Consider the following 18224-nt stretch of genomic DNA (forward strand, 5'->3'; position numbering starts at 1 on the left):
TGTTACAGGCTTGATAAAATACTTTCATAAATAATAAAAGCTTAGTAAAGTTGAAATTATGTCTATAAATGAAGTGCTTTTTTTTTCAAAAGCTATAATTGAAACCTCCATATTAAAAGTACCTTTTATAAGACAATCAGGATTAAAAGAATTATGATTCAGTCTACATATGTATGAAACTATCAAAGAATAAAAATATTAACTTAACAATTAGTTTTCTTTCAAGTTAACTGTGAAACTTTTAACTATTTGCTAGGTAAATCTTTACAAATCTTTAAAATAATCATTTTTGTAAATTAAAGTATTTTATTAACTTATATTTACAGTTTATTTTAGGAAATTAGGATTGATTATGTAATTTTTCTGGGATGGTATTAGTGTCACTGAGTGTTTTGTTTTCAACTAAAGACAATTATTTTAAAATGGAGAAGTAGTCACATATATATTTTAAGAATAGGCATAGAGCTGTTTCACATGAAAAAAAAATCTCAAGAAGTGCACATGAAGAAGATTGTTGAGTTGGCCATTGTCTTTCAATGAATCCCATAAGCCCATTGACTTTCAGGACTTTTGTAGAAATTGAAACAGCACAGAGCAAACAATGCTTTCTCATTTGCTCTATCTTTTGGCCATCCTAGGCGGTGATACGGTTTGATAAAACGGGGCTTCCTGCTGTCCTTACTTTACAAGTAAAAAACAGGTGGGTCTGGGAAGGGTGAATGGAATTTCGTAGACTGTCGGGATGGTGACAGTCTCCTTTGTGTATTCCAGATAAGCGAACAGAGAAGGTTTCAGCCCTTCCACACACCAAGGACAGAAACACTTCCAGGAGAGCCGACACCCTTTCCTGGCTCTGAGGCTGACAGGAAAAAAAAAAAAAAAAAAAAAAAAAAAAGACACACCTCCTAATTCAGAGAAGATTGAATACTTCTTTCTCAGCACTTACTGCCTCAGATGCCTTTAAAAGATAGTGTGTTGTGTGACTGAGTATGTACTAAAACAAATTACCTCTATTTACCTCTATTTCAGGGACATCTTGGTGAGGTCCTTGAATCCCAACCAAGGCCAGCAATTCTCAAATGTGGCATCTTACAAGCCACTTTTGATGAAGAATCTTTCCAATGGCTCCTTAATGCTTCCAGGACCAGGTACAAGTCCTTGTTTTACATCCCCATTGCAGTTAGTGGAGGCTAGGATAGCCTGATGGTAAGTTTTTAGAAATCTTGGCTTCTGTGTTCCCACTGCAGTTAGTAGAGGCTAGGATACTCTGATACCAAATTTCTACTGCTGGAGGGAAAATAGCCTTGGTTCCTCTGGCTAATCTGTGAGAAAGCAGCCGTCTGCGTCTGCCTTTCGCCAGTGAAATCATGCTCATTTTTAAGTGATTTTAAGTGAATTGGTGTAGAATTTGTCTAGCTGCTGTTTTTTTTTTTTTTTTAGTACTTCAACTATATTTTCTATAGCTAAAAATACATGAGAACTATTTTATTTCCATTTTTCACCTTAAAAGCTTATTGTTGGAATTTCCCTTACTTATTACAGTTATTGGTGCACTAATATCAAGACGACCCCCATCCCCACCCCCACCCCCACCCACACAATCTTTCAGTGACCTCTAGCTAGACACCTAGTCCTACATCACAAGGCAGATAGAAACCAGCCGACAGATCCCTAGGTCATGGTGGAAAATCAATGAGGGCTGAAGGTACAGTTCAATGATAGAACACTTATTTAGTGTGGACAAGGCCCTGATTCAGTCTTCAGCACCACCAAGAAATAGATTTTTAAAGGAAAACTGCTCAAGACTTAAACAGCGTTTCCACTAGTAAATATTAATCTATACCACGTATAACCAACTGGGAATGGCGTGGCCTTCTGATACTTCAAAGTCCAACTGTAGTGGCGCAGGTGCCACAAGGCCACACCTAATCTTTCCCAACATTTCCACCGACTGAGGACAGGATATCCAAATACATCGGAGTCAGTGCAGATTCTTTTTTTCTGTTTTGTTGTTATTTGTTTGCTTTTAGTCAGGGCCTTATGTATTCTGCTGCTCTTGAACCAATCTGCAGTCAGTCACAAATAACCCTGAACTTCTCATCCTGCTAAGTATACCTCCAGTGTGCTGGTGTTGCAGGCCTTTGCCACCGTGCCTGGTTTTTGCAGTGCTGGCAAGCTTCCCATCAGCTGAGCTATATTCTTGGCGTTTGCTCTCTGAATTCTTCGACAACACTCCCCCCTTTACTTGGTTTCACCATCCGATGGGGTCGCATCTGATCTCTCACTTCATACATTTCTCCACTTTTATAAAATTACCTAGTAATTAATTTTAGCAGCAGCACATTGCGCAATGGCGGGGCCCCACAATCCCTGTGTTAGTTGGTGTGAAAAGTGTCTCCTGGAATTTTGCAATGCAGAAGTTTCTGTAGCAGACACCATTGGCTGTCTACCTCAGACCCATTACGAGCTTTTTCCTTTGTGGTAGCGCCACTGACTTATTTGGAAAGCCCACTCTCCTTCCCAAGCCATTAAACTCACTAAGCCAAACATAACACGCCATTGTCTTTATTGGTGATTGGTTTTCGGGTGGACATATGACACAGGTCTGGCATAAGGGAAGGTTTCTGGCAACCTCACCGATAAATAAAAAGACATGTCTGTTTTCTTATGCCAGCCATTGTCATATGCAGATGTGGTCCCTGGATCTGGGGAGAGTTTGTGGCTATAAAGGGAGAAGCCTGAGGGCAAGCTACAGAGAGTGGCCATGTGGCATGGCAAATCTGTGATGAAATACCACAGTTTTCTAGTCTAAAACCCACAATGACAGAATGACAACACAGAACACTTTAGAGTAAGGGGGGAGGGGGGCTGTGATACATGAAGGCAGGCAGAGAGTGAACACTCCCGCGTCTCCCTTACATGCTAGACTATTATCTGCCTAAGCACTGAGACGAGCACATGTGGGAACAGACCTCAGCTGTAGAGGACAGGACTGAGCTGAGACTGTAGCTAATGCAAGGTTGATGGTGTGAGTTCAGTCAAACGAAAGAGCTATAAGACTGCATTTAACATGCCATTTACAAATGTCCAGAATGCAGCTGAAAGTCTCCCAACAACATAGAAATAATAGAAAAATAAAACAAAACAAAAACTATGGGCCAGCATTGGCATGGCCCCAATCTCATAATGAGCATGAAAAGACTGGGCTCATTGGGAAATATTGAGGTAAAGGTTTTTAAAAAAACATATTCATACTATCTATAGAGCCGAGATGAAACTATTAAAAATGAAGGCAGAACACTAAGAAACAGTGTTCTTAAATGTTCCACTTAAAGAAGGAACCATTCAAAGGAAAGAGCCTTAAACTGAACTTAACTCAACAGCAATTATACATTTTAGAAATAGAAAACGTTTCTAATAATGAAAGGGAAATTTAAGAGGAATGGCATAATAGAATAATTCACACTATTAGACAGGAGAAAATGCCAATCTGCGACAGTAACAAGAATAAATGATAAAGTTTCCCCAACAAGATAAGAGACAAAATCTGTAGACCTATCTGAGTATAATAATTCCTAAACTAGTGTAAACAACAGTCCCGCATCTCTTTAAGAAATCCAACTTGCTATAGAAAACTTTACCAGAAGCAAGCTGTTGTCCCCATTGGTGTCACTGATGAATTCTAACACTGAAGAAGAAACAACCCCAGTACTGTATATTGCAAAATGAAGAGGACAAAGCTGTTCCCAGTTTATGTTATGAAGCAAAGAGAAAGCCTGAAAAAGATATTGCAAAAATATTAAAGAGCAATATCTTTTCTCAGTACAAAATGACTTACGAAATGCCATATGTAGCCAAAACAATATACTAAAGAATCACATGAAGGCTTTAAATATGACTAAGCATATTTTATCCCAGAAATACCTTTGCATTTTCTTTCTTCTCCCCATCTTTTTATCTCTTCATTCCTCCTTTCTCCCCCACCCCCACCCCCAACTCTTTCTTTCCTCCTTTTTAGTCTTCAAATCAAACTCCTGTATGGGGCATTTGTTACGCCACTGCCTGAGGAGAAGGGGAAGTTACTGGGCAGGCTTCGAGGTAAGCATTTGATGCACAATCACAACTTTTGGCCTCAAACACAAAACAACACAGTAACTGTAGTGTCTCCTTGGAACCAAAAGGTCATCTTAGGAAAGGGAGAGTCAGAATGGGAAGCCCAGTTTTCCTCTGTAAGTTCTAGACCATTATGTGGCTAACCACCAAAACATGTATGTGTAGAAGAGACTTCAGTTCTATTTTTCTCAGCCTGCATGCCATGGCATTTTTTTTTTTTTTTTTTTTTTTTTTTTTGTCTCATAACATAGAGGGATACAGTTTGAGAAAGGACTAAAGGAGCTGAAGAGGTTAGCAGCCTCACAGGAGGAACAACAATATGAACCAACTAGAACCCCCAGAGCTCCCAGGGACTAAACCACCAACCAAAGAGTACACATGGAGGGACTCATGGTTCCAGCTGCATCTGTAGCAGAGGATGGACTTGTCCAGCATCAATAGGAGGAATAGACCCTTAGTCCTGTGAAGGCTCAATCCCCCAGGGTAAAGGAATGCCAGGATGGGGAAGTGGGAGTGGGAAGGTAGGGGAACTCCCTCATAGAAACAGGAGGGGGAGAATGGGATAGGGGGGTTTCAGAGGGGAAACCAGGAAAGGGTATAACATTTGAAATGTGAAAATACCTAATAAAAAGTTTTTAAAAAGGAAAGAAAAATGAAAACATCAATGTTTGTAAGTATTGAGTACATACATTTAAAAATGGAAGATTTTAAATCACCTATCTATCCATCTCAAGAAACTTAAAATCAGAGTGAACAGAGAAAAAAAGAATTAAGACAGAAGAAACTGATAAAACCAAAGGCTGGAAATCAATAAAGAAAATCAATAAAATCTAAAGATAGATATTTCCATGGAAAGATTAATGAAATTGATAAGTCTCTAAACAGCTAAAGATAACACAAAAACTGTATTTTATTAGCAACAGATACTTTAAAAATTATTAAAGATCCCATGAATATCATAAGGATAGTAAAAGGACATCAAGAGAATTCCTCATTCATAAATCCAACAATCTATATGAAATTGTTTATTCTTTGAACGGCATGTATAACTTCAAATCTCATGCAAAATCAAATAGAACAACATGCATTGACCTATATCTATTAAAGAAATGCAACCAATAACTAGTAACATTGCAAAACATATAGTATCAGATTTGCTCAATGATCAAATCTGTCAAGGTTTTAATTATAAAAAAATTGTATGACTCTACACTCTCCTTCAAACTTAGGTATGTTTCATAACTCATTCTACAACATCATCACTAAACACACAACTCCAGGTAAGGCTATTAAAAGCAATGGAAACTATAGATCAGTGTGATTTATTAACATAAGTATAAATATCCTTAATAAATTTCACAAATTGAATCTATCAGTGTGTTGGGGGCCGACTTTTAGCAGAAAGCGGCTATCAGCTTTGCAGCCATCTTGAGCCATATACCCTGACACGAGACTTGTATTACAATAGTCTACAACAGCTGAGCACACTTTGATAACATCTTGCTTTGGATACCCAGGACTTTCCTTGGGTGTGTGAGATTAAAGGTGTGTGACTTAAGAGTGTGACCTAGAGATCAGATTTAGAGACAAGACCTAAGGGCATTATTAAAGGTGTAACTTAGAGGCGTGGCTTAGAAGTGAGATATATAAAAGGCAGAGGCAGACGGCAGAGAGATATACTCTTTAGGGAGACTCTTTAGAGAGTACAGCTATACTTGGGACTTGGACTAGGAAGAGAGACTGAAGAATAAACAGGATTGAATCACACTCTGTCTGGTCTCCATTTTTTGAGTCCGTCCTCACTCTCTGTCTTGCTGAACCCCGACTCGTGGACCGGAGCGGCAGCTTGGGCTGGGATACAGTGGCCGCCAAACACCGGGCAGCCCGGGCCTCAACATTTTGCTCGGGCCGAGCTATCAGTGCACAAGTAAATTTATACTGAATGATTAAATGGGATCTATCTCAGGTTATCAAGGCTAGTTAATATTTAAAATTAACAAATACAATGTATCATATCAAGAAGGTAAGGAAGAAAAAAACCACAAGATCAGACCAATAGATACAGAAAATGCACAAGTTCTGGACCCATTCATGATGAATAAATACTCTAAGAAAACTAGGGATAGGGAAGACCAGTCTTGCACAAAACAGCTACAGGCGATATAATGTACTCTGCAAAACCCTGAAGTTTTTCCATCAGGACCAGAAAGAAGTTGGCTTCTCTCTCACCAGTGTTTCTTCAAACTCTGTACTAGAAGTCATAACTCAGACAAAAGTAAAATAAAGTTTCAAACATATACACACACACAAATACACATGTACACACACACACACACACACACACACACACACACAAATTGAAATAGAAAAACTGTCTTTGCACATGTCATGATCATCTATGTAGATACTAAGGGACTGACAGCTTCTCTAATAAACGGTTGCAACCAATGCTGTAGAATATAATGGTAGCCTACAGTCAATGAAATCCTTTCCTAGGAACAATAGACAAGAACTTGAAGTTTTAAGAGACATTCCGACTTTCATCATCACCCACAAAAGTGAGAGATGCAGGCATGAATGTAACCAAATGCATCTAAGCTTTTCCTGGTGAAAGGTAAGTGAAGATTTACCCACTATAGTTACAGGTTCTAATACAAAACAGCAAAGCAAAACTCGAGGTGGAAGGTATGCAAAAGTCAAGGACTCTAAGTTTGTCAACTTATTCTGTATTTTTCAAAGCAGTCCAATCAGAATGCCCTCCAATAGAATAGTTGTTTGGATATTCTCATCTTGATTCTAACGTTTTTATACAGGAAAAAAAAGCCAATCAAAAACAACAACAACAAAAAAAATCGAGTCCCCAATAATGTTATAATTAAAACAGTATTGTATGAGAGAAGGACTGACAAGTGCATCAATATAATAGAATAGAGAATTCAGAAATAGACTCACTTTATTTTTATTTTCAACTATATGTTCATGAGGAACAATACATTGTGGGAAGAAAAGATAGTCCTTTGCTCAACGGTAGGAATAGATAATGAAACAATCACTTTGGAAGAGTTTCGTGGTTTTTTGTTTTGCTTTGGTTTTTTTTTTGTTTTTGTTTGTTTTTTGTTTTTTACAAAAGTAAACATGCTCCTAGCATATAATCCAGCAATCACTCCTTGGAATTTTCCCAAATCAACAGCAAAGTCAAGCTCCCACAAAAGGTTCCACATAAATATTTATAGCAACTTTATTCATAATTGCCCGAAACTTGGAAGCAACTGAGCTATCCTTCAGTAGGTGAGTGGATAAATAAACTGTTGTGTAGAATGAGAGAATACTACTCAGTTTTAAAGACATGAGCTATTAAGCTATGTTGAGCCTGGGAAAGACATCATGAATACGCAGAGATTCTCTGAGTCCGAGACCAACCATAGCTACAGAGCAAGTTCCAGGATGGCCCAGACTCCATAGAGAAACCCTATCTCACAAATCCGAGTTTACAGAGGAGCTGAATGCTCACTATATGTCATTATTCATATGTAAACATCCACAGAATATGAAAAGGTAGCCATTAAGTAATTGTTGGGATTAGATGATAATACAGCAATCCAGGGTGACTGATTATTACAGATGTAGCTCTCTGGTGCAGCATAATGAGCTTTCTAAAGATGAAATTTATGAATGAACAAAGGGAATTTTGAACATTAAAAACTAGTAACAGGGTAACATAAACAGTCACATTAAACAAGTTTGACAACTTAGGCAAAAGGAATGAATTTATCAAAATACGAAGGGTAAACCAGGAAAGGAGATAACATTTGAAATGTAAATAAATAAATGTCCAATAAAAAAAAGAAAATAAATTAAACAAAAAAAAGAAGAAGAAGGAAAGAAAGAAAATGCTATCCCCCTCTCCCACAAATTACAATGTTTGAAAGTCTCTGTATTAAAGAAATTGTATTTCCAATTAACGAACCTTGTCCCCAAAGAAAACTGTAAGGCCAGTGTCCTCAATGGTGAGTTGTTTAAAAGGTATTCTGATAATTCTTTACAAGTTCTGCAAGAAGTTAGTCTACAAAGGACCATATTTCAACTATGTAAAACTTTACCCTTACTTGTCATTCTTCACACAAAGTAGCTTGGGATGAGCCGTAGACTTAAATGCTGAAGCCCAAATCATTAACTGTTTTGTGAAAAACACAAGAGGACTTCATGATGCTCAGAAAAGGAATCGTTTCTAGGTCTCATAAATAATAACTGAGAAAGAGACCATTTGTAGTTTTTCAAAATTAAGACTTTAGGATTATCGGGACAGTAGTTAAAGACACAAAGAGGCTGAGCAGAGCCATGGAGTAAAGGCATATAAACTGTGCATCTGAAATAACTGTTACCTAGGTATGTGAAGGAGCTCCACATCTTAATAAGCAAAAGACAACAAGATTTAAATCATTAAACTGTTATAAAAAATGTTCAAAGATATAGTATAGGATAGCAAACACATGTAAAGCTATTTGGTATCACCAGACATAATGTGGATTACACCTGATATCTCCTGTCAGCAAACCTAATGGGATTTTTTTTTTTTTTTTAACCAGAAGAATAAAAGAATCTACTTTAAGGTAAACAGAAATGATTCTGGCTATTGTACCAAGCTAGCATGGAAGGAAACTGAGTGTAAAAGCAGAGAGATCATTTTGACATCTAGAGTCACATTCAAGAAAAAAAAGTGAAGTGGCAACCCTAAAGATGTTGGGAAGTGCCATATCACGGATACACACAAAAGTATAAAGAGTGTGGTGTGCTGATGAGCCGTGTGTGTGCAGGAGTCAAGGGTGAGCAACACTGGGCCTTGCTTGGGAAAACCATAAAAAATTAATTAATTTAAGATACTGAGAAAGAATAGAAACTGACATTGAAATGTTACTAAGCAAATTAGAGAGGTAGGGAGGAAGGGAAGGATGGAGAGAGAGGAGAAAGAGAGAGAGAAAAAAAGAGAGAAAGGATCTCCTGATCTAATTGTGTGTGTCTATATAATACACAATTTTATATGTGTGTGTATATATATACACATATATACATATATATTATATATACAATTATATGTATATTATAGATCATTATAATGGATAAGAGGACCTGGCATGTGATTATAGATCCTAGAAAATGTATGGTGATTTTTATCTATAAAAGCTTTTAAATTTGATTCTGGTTGCTCCTGGTTTTGCATTGAAACAGAAAACTGGAGCATCCTAATTGTATTTTGAGAGAAAAGGTTTTTTTAACAGGAAGGGTGATATGTAGGAGGAGCTAAGATGGGAGGAGTACTGAGAGGAAGAGAAGTAGTAAGGAGAGGAGGGGAAGAAGGAGAGGAGAAGCTAGGTGATGAGAGAGAGAAAGAGAGAGAAAGGCAGGGGGGGGGAGGGGGACATGGAGGCAGATGTTCACGTTTCTCTACCAGTCAAAGATAGTTGATATATCTAGGTTGGGTATTGGGTTACACTTTTGATTGAGCATTACCAAACTTATAAAGCCTTTGATTAACATTTTTAAAAAATTGTATAAAAGCAAAAAGGAGAAGGGAGTATGGGATAGGGGTTTTCTAGGGAGGGGAAATGGGGAAAGGGGATGGCATCTGAAATGTAAATAAAATATCCAATAAAAAAAAACTGGAGCATCAGCTACATTTATTTTTACCTTCTTAAATTTAAAATATACACATTTACCTCAGAAACTCAACTTTTTAGGAACACGGACAGCCAGATATGATGGCTTATACCTGTCTTCCCAGCACTTGGAAGGCTGAGGTAGGAGGACAGCCATAAATTTGAGGACAATTTGTGCTATAGATGGAACTCTCTCACTGGTTAATAAAATTTACTAGGAGTGGAAAGAAATATAACACTAAAAAAGGGGGCATAGGTGCATATTTTAGTATATTAATTATGTACAAATGTTTACATAAATATGGTAGATATAGTAAACATAAAGATTACTAATTTTAAATTGTTTATTTGAAACTGTAGGAAAGAAATTTATTAATGGCAGGGATAATTTTCTTTTCTTCTTTTCTTTTATTACACTATTTCAATTATGGAAAGAAATGAACATTGCTTTTAAATACTCACCTAAAGAAAATTATTTTCTTTTAAGTTCTGGCCTAAATATTTCCTGTGTTCAGATCTTACATGTATATCTGTTGTTATGTTCTAGAAGTATTAATTGATCTCATTAAATTCTACTTAACTCCTATTTAGTTACAGGTCTTAGTAAATGTAGTTTCACTTTATAGGTCATGACTATTAACTACCTCTTGAAAATCTTCCATGTTTTGCATCAGATTTTAAAAGCTTTTTATTTTTAAATTATCAATAGAATTTATGAAATATTTTCATTAATGCCATTTTACAACAATTTTACAAATAAAGTATCATTTATTTAGTAATTTTGGTATACAATATTTTATAAAAATCTGCTTTATTACTATATGTGTCAAAAGTTTCTTTTAATTATTATTTTAATCTACCTCATGCCACCGTTTCCCAAAATGCATCGGTGAGTTTGTATTCTTTTCATCTTTATATGGTAAGGACACTCAATGGCCATTCCAGATAATTTTTTGTTGTCATATTTCTCTTTCACTACAGCTCTAATATGATGATGAGCTTGGTTACAATTAAGAAGCAAACTCTCTGATTTCTAGTTTTTGTTGCAATTGACAAGTATTTTCTCATATTACTTTTAAATATAATATATATTTCTATTTTTAAAGTATATGAGTTTTTTGTTTGCAGATATGCATGTGCCTCACATGTGTGCCTGATGCCTGAGGAGTCCCAAAGGTGTGTCCCCTGGGATTGGAGTCACAGACCATTCTGAGCCACCATGTGATTTCTGGGATGCTAATCCCGGTCCTCTGCAAGAGCAACAAGTGCTCCAAACCACTGAGCCATCTCTCTGGAACCCCATGATAGTTTTTCTACAGCATCAGTTTCCTACACAAGACTATTTGATCTCATTAAAAGATTTTCCTTTAACAGATGAGAGTTCAGATTAGTGAAGTTAGGATCCTTTCAGAATTTGTATGTTGGTTTCTAAAACCCATTAGAATAGTATTTCAATGGAATTTGAGTGAGCACTTAAGCCATGATGACGCCCCCTTCATGAGTGAGATTAGAATCCTCATAAAGCTCAGGAATACTCCTTTGGTCTTTTCTACTTGCAAGTATGAAGCCAGGAGGGTCCATGCATGAAGCCAAGTCAATGTTTAGCAGGGACTTTACTGATGACGCAGTTTGGGGCTTCCCAGCCCATAGAAGTGTGATCAGTACTACGGATCTCAGGCTTCTTTGGTTTGACAGCACATTTGGACACATTTCTGCAAACTGACCCTTTATATCTCTCTCTGGGACACACCTTGGTATTCAAACTCTGGCATTGTGCATAAAAGATGCAAACAAGAAATACTTCCACCTTGTGAGACAGCCCTCAGAGCCAGCCAGGGAAGCCAGATAATCCAGCTTTCCTGCAGATCAGAGCATTGGAGAACTGCCTCTTACTGACTCCCCCAAATGTCATTACTAAGAAGTGTTCTAAGGAGCACACTTTAGGAACACTGGCTTCTTTCCTATAGTCACGATCCTCTTTCAGGATTAAATTTTTCATGCAATATATTTTGATCGTGTTTTTCCCTCTCCCCGTATTTCTTGTACTTTTAAAGGTAAGATTAAAATTTAAATCAATAAACTTTTAATAATGTAAATGAGAATCATCCAATCTGCTGAAGAATCTATGGGAAGAAGAAAATCTCTTGGGAAGAATTCTGCCTCTGAAAGGTCCAGGACTCCCCAGAAAGGGGGTCCACTCGAGTCACAGGATAGCACGCACCCAAAGGACACACGAGAGACCGTCTTGCTGTAAAGCACATGAGGTGGTTTATTAAATCAGAGCTCTGGGCCAGCCCACATCCCCATATCTCACATAGGGGATAGAGGGACTGACCCCGTGCCTCAGGGGTCTAGCGCTTATATATGGGCGGGGTAGGGAAAAAGTGAACTTTCGCACGGGCACACAGGATTGGTTGTTTTACTTTTTTGAACATTAGCAGGCCGTACCATGGGGGCAGGGTGTAGTTCCTCCCTTGGCCGGTCAGTTCCTGGGATGTTCTTAACAGGCCTTTGTCTTGTAACTCCACCTCCTCTGTAACTAATTAAATGGGCCCAAACCTGCTGGCAGGCACTTTTAACTATTTAGGTTAGGGAAAGGGCCCTGTTATTATTATTAGTTTCAGCCTATTTCAAAAATTCTCTTTTACCTCCAGACAGACATTAGACTCAAACTAAAATGTCATTCTTTTCTTAGGTCTTCAGCCTACTGGTCTACCTTGAAGCATTTGAGCATGCCAGTTCTCACAGTCACAAATCTCCCCTCTCTGAATAGACTTACACATACATGCACACACACACACACACACACACACACACACACACACACACGGGGTGGGGGGCGAATTCTGTTATTTAGAAAACCCTCTAATACATGTAGTTATAAATGTTATGTTCTAATCTGAACTTGTATCTGTACCCTTCGTAAACATGTGAACGTGTGATCTAAACTAGTATAAACTCTTCAATAATAGCTGAGTGAACTGCCTTTGATATAAGTTTTCAGATTAGTAGCCTGTTCCTGACCATTACTGATTAGCTTTTAAAAGGGCGAACAAATCATTTACATGTGACATACTCAAATGTATTTCATTATATCAGAGCTTTTCAACTTTGGCAGCAATATTACCCAAAGAACTGCTTCAAAGATATCCATTCCATGAGAACCACCCAAGACAATTTTACCCAACTTTTTTGGGGAGGAGTCTGAGTTAGAATTTGCTCTTTATTTGAATATTTATGTAGTCAATATACATTATAACTAGTGACCAGAAAACACAGTAAAGACTAAAAGTTCCAATATGGCAACCCCTGAACCAAATGAAACTGGCTTGTCTGATCCAGTCATGCTGGTTCAGCTACAGCTTTGTTTTCAGTAAAATTGACTAGACTGCTTTAGGGTAGGTATCTACTTGTGAGTTCACCACAGGTCTCCTTCTTTTCTGTTCCTGCTCAGGTGACATTTTACAAATTAGCATCTTTCTATTGGTCTCTGATAGTTCTTGAGATAATGGTCTCTGAGTTCTAGACTATAAAATACTACCATCAAAATATACATTGTGACCCTAGGTGGAGGGGATAAGGGTAAAGACATGAAAGCTGGAGATTACATTTGGCATCTCAGGCATAATAGACTCCAGTTTGGAAAGTATTTAGGAAAACACTCATTGTAAGGACTTCAGAAATATATGAAACATTTCATTGTTTTTTTTTTTTTTAATGATGGCTTAACTGTGTTCAGATGTATATGCTGAAAGAATATTCTTGCCAATACTAATGTGCTGTATTAGTTAATAATGTCTTAGTTTTTTATTTGATGTACCATAAAGTTCTGCAACCCTGTTTCTGCTTTAAATATATCTATGCTGGCCATTTTTTAAATTTAAGGAGAAAGAATAGTTTTGGCTTTACAATTATAACATTTTATTTAAACACTCTAGTAACAATGCCTTGAGAACTTAGGTAATTATTTGATTAGAGCAATGATGTCATTTATATTTTACTGCTCAAGATTAAAATAAAAAAAAAAACCTTTTAACTTTACGAATCACCTTTTGTTGAGAAAGTGGAAGTATAAAAGATGCAAAATTCATCTCCAATTTTAGTTCAACAACTTCAAAAGAAGTACTACCAGCTATGGATTTGAAAAATGAAGCGCTACATGGGTGTTTTTGCTGCACTGGGCAATTGGCTCAGATTGTTTACTTACTAAGCTTAAGTTGATTCAAGCAAAAAAAAAAAAAAAAAAAAAAAAAAAAAAAAAAAAGTTGTGGATCCATACTGAGTGACTCTATCTCATTAGACTTCATCTCCTTCTATCTCATTAGCCATCAATTTCCATCCAACTATCATCTCCCTTGTAAGGGAAATATATGCTTTGGAATAGCATTATCTTACAAGTAAGTATATCAACTGAACTTAATTAAAATATAAGGGATCAGATGTAAGTTATGCTTATTCAAGGCAAAAACTTTTCAATGGTGTTCTACTTTGTTTTGTTTATTATCCTTTGAGAATTTAATACATGTATACAATGAATGCATTTTGATCACGTATACTCCTTCACTCCCCAAATTAAATAAGTACAACAAAGGTCATGGTTTTATGATGAAGTAGGAAGTAAAGACTGCTCCAAAACAAGACTGTGTCTGTTACTAGTTTATCCCCAATCCACTATGTAAATTAAGTCTAACAGAGTTGGGTTTAAATAAAATTACTTTTGTTAATTCTATTGTCTAAGCAAAAAATACACTTTTTAGGCATATATAATTATAAGCCTTTCTGCTTAGAATTTAATGGGACTCAGGAACATTGATAAAATGGCATAATGCAAAAAATGGAAAATCTTGGATAGTGAAAAATCTCAAGGTTGCTTCATTTGAGTGTTTATTCCCATTTAGCAGTAAATTCAATGGAATGGCTTTTAATTCTCAAAGAGCCCCGGATTCCCTGCAGCTGGAGTTACAGGCAGTTGTGAGTCAGTCATCTGACTTAAGTGCTGGGAAAGAACTTGGGTCCTCTGCAAGAGCAGCATGCCCTCTTAGCCCCTGAGCCATGGCACTAGTCTCTGGATACACTAAACATTGTTTGCAGATTTATGTATCCAAAGTAGCTGTGAGACAGATTGATACATGTTTGTAACAATGTTTGTAACATGGATACAAGCTTGTAACTTGGTACCACCTTCTATCTCTGTAGCAACACTTTATTTTGGTGAGAGTGGTGGTTATTCTTAGAGGCCCATCCTTGGTTGTGATGGTACTAGAAATGTTTATCAACTTTTAGAAACATTTTGATGCTAACTTCAAATAATCCATGTGATACTGTGTTAATATCTATGATATCTGCTGCATATGGCCCATTTAGTGCAGGGAGATGGGCCAAATAGAACAGTCTTCATTTGGAACGATTTTCATTGTCCTGGAATTTGATGAGCTAGGCATCTGAGCTCAATCAACAGCAGTCAGAACTTTGCTTTAGGTTGCTAATGGTACCAAGTAAATGTTGTGGCTGCAATTCTTGGTATCAGGTTTGTTCTTAGATCTAACGTTGGCAAAAGTCCTATCTTCTGTGTTTCATTCCAAACAGAAAGCACATGGGAATTCTTCAAGGGTTTGTTTTCTGCTCTTGTTCCGTAATCCATATAGAATGAGTCATTGAAATTCTGAGACACTTTGTGTTGGCTCTTCAATGCACGCTGGTTTGTTTTCTAGTCAATGCCTTTCTTTCATGGTTAAGTACCTCTCAAATGCTATCATCAGGTTCTGGAACTTCACCATTCTCTTGGCCTCCAACTGCTATTATATACAGTTCAAAACAAACAAAAATACATAATTCATAAACTGACAAATAGGTTCATGCATAATTTAATTATTTACTTATGTTTGAATAGATACTAGGAATATGTATAAAATATGACTCAGAGGTGAAGTCAGTTATTAGGGTTGGGGACACAACATCTATAAGAAAGGATGACAATTTGGCTCAAAAACTAAATCAGACTTTATCTGTTTAATCATGATGTATTGGTTACCAAATTTTCTGATCTTTATTAATATTAAAATGTATAATTGAAAGCTCAAAAAAGGAGTGTCTTCTGTCTAGCATTATTTAAAATGTATACAATCTGTTTGGGATTAAGGAACCATGTCTGTAGTACAGTTATATATTCTAATTTACTTAAGCTGCAAGTTATTTTTATAAAGTATATGAATAAACACTGATCATTACGATCCAAATGAATACAACTTTTCATCACATTACAAGTTATTACTAATAGTTAAACTCATTTGCATAGTTGTCCCTTTTCACCAAGCAGAATTCATATGAAAATAAACAAGCAAATACCTAGTATTTAATGAGCAAAGAACTCTAATGCAGAGGACAGAGTGCTGCACAGGCAGACTCTCAGCACTGCACCAGTGTTATTCATCAGAGAACAAGACTTTCCAAGCAGTTATTTCCAGGTACAAAGTGATGTGCCAGAATATAAACATATAAGACTGACATGTGCTCACTTCTGAATTGCAACGATTTTCTTCATTGTGTGTGTAGATTCATTTAAGTATTTTGAAGTGATAGTAAAGCACAAGGTATATTAATAGATCAGTGAATTGTTTTTCATTGTAATGAAAGGGGGAGAAGCTCACACGTGACCATCAGAATACCTTACAAAGCTTATTCAAAATGTAGTTTCAAGTTTCCAGCCATAGAATATTCTTTTTTTCATAGAGTGTGGTAGGGCAACCACATTTCTAAGATGCTGCAGAGCCACGGTTGAGAGGTACAGATCAAATTACGTAGGGTATGGATCACTAAAAGGAGGTAGAGCTCTTTTTCGTTACGCCTCCTAGCAGTCGGCGGTGTCAAGCTGACTGTCTCCTTCCCTGCCATTGGCTGTCAGAAACTCAATGAAGTAGATGACGAACACAAGCTGCGTACGTTCTATGAGAAGCACATGGCCACAGAAGTAGCTGCTGATGCTCTTGGTGAAGAGTGGAAGGGTTATGTGGTCCGGATCAGCGGAGGGAATGACAAACAAGGTTTTCCCATGAAGCAAGCCGTTTTGACCCGTGGCAGAGTGCATCTACTGTTCAGTAAGGTGCATTCTTGTTATAGACCAGGGAGAGCTGGAGAGAGGAAGCCCAAGTCTGTTCGGGGCTGCATTGTGGATGCCAATCTGAGTATTCTCAACTTGGTTATTGTGAAGAAAGGAGAGAAGGATATTCCTGGACTGACAGATACCACTGTGCCTCGTTGGTTGGGACCTAAAAGAGCTAGTAGAATCCAAAAGCTGTTTAATCTCTCCAAAGAAAATGATGTCTGCCAATATGTTGTCAGGAAGCCCTTAAACAAAAAAGGTTAGAAGCCCGGGACCAAAGCACCCAAGATTCAGCGTCTTGTTATTCCATGTGTCCTGTAACACAAACGCTGACCTATTGCTCTGAAGAAAAAAACACACAAAGAAAAACAAGAAGGAAGCTGCAAGAATACGCTAAACTTTTGGCCAAGAGAATGAAGGAAGCCAAAGAAAAGCACCAAGAACAGATTGCCAAGAGACTTAGGCTGTCCTCGCTGAGAGCTCCTACAAAGTCAGAGGAAAAGGAAACTAAAGAAACACAGATATTAGAGACTGGGCTCTCCTAGGGAGGGTGGCGTTTTCTTTAAAACAGTCAAAAGCACTCCATCCAGCCCAAGGGCTTTGACTGAAGCAGTGACCAGGAAGATAGAAATATGGCAGCATGAAACTTTGGCTATAAAAATGCCAACCATGATGCTTTGGTAATGACCAGGTGATGAACAACCTCTCTCTCTCTCTCTCTCTCTCTCTCTCTCTCTCTCTCTCTCTCTCTCTCTCTTCCTCTCTCTTTTTCATATTTTAATTCAATTACTTTTATTTATTTATTTATTTTTATTGGATATTATATTTACATTTCAGATTTTATCCCCTTTCCCCATTCCCCCCACCACCCAGGAACCCCCATCCCATCCCTCCTTCTGCTTCTATGAGGATGTATCCCCACCTACTCCCCAACTCCCACCTCCCCACCCTTGAATTCCCCCCTCCCCTACTTGCTGTTCAGCCTTCATGGGACCAAGGATCTCCTCTCCCATCTATGCCCAACAAGGCCTACATGTACATATGGAGTCATGGGTCCTTCCCTATGTGCTCCCAGGCTGGTGGTTTAGACCCTGGGGAGCTCTGGTTGGTTGGTATTGTTGCTCTCCTCATGGGGTCACAAACCCTTTCAACTCCTTCAGTCTTCTCTCTAACTCCTCCATTGGGAACCCCTTGATCTGATCAATGGTTAGCTGTGAGCATCTGCATCTGAATATGTCAGAATCTGGTAGACCTCTAAGGAGGCAGCTATATCAGGCTCCTATCAGCATGCTCTTCCTGATATCCTGATATCCTGATATCCTGATATCCTGATATCCACATCAGTGTCTAGCTTAGGT

At 37.6% G+C, this 18224-nt stretch overlaps 1 pseudogene; it reads left to right on the forward strand.

Annotated features, from left to right (window-relative positions):
- The first annotated feature begins 2350 nt into the window (after positions 1–2350).
- Positions 2351–17411, forward strand: LOC117723809 (small ribosomal subunit protein eS6 pseudogene; annotated as a pseudogene).
- Positions 17412–18224: the final 813 nt, after the last annotated feature.

This window comes from Arvicanthis niloticus, chromosome 19 (genome assembly GCF_011762505.2).
Source record: "Arvicanthis niloticus isolate mArvNil1 chromosome 19, mArvNil1.pat.X, whole genome shotgun sequence".
In the NCBI taxonomy this organism is placed as follows: Eukaryota; Metazoa; Chordata; class Mammalia; order Rodentia; family Muridae; genus Arvicanthis; species Arvicanthis niloticus.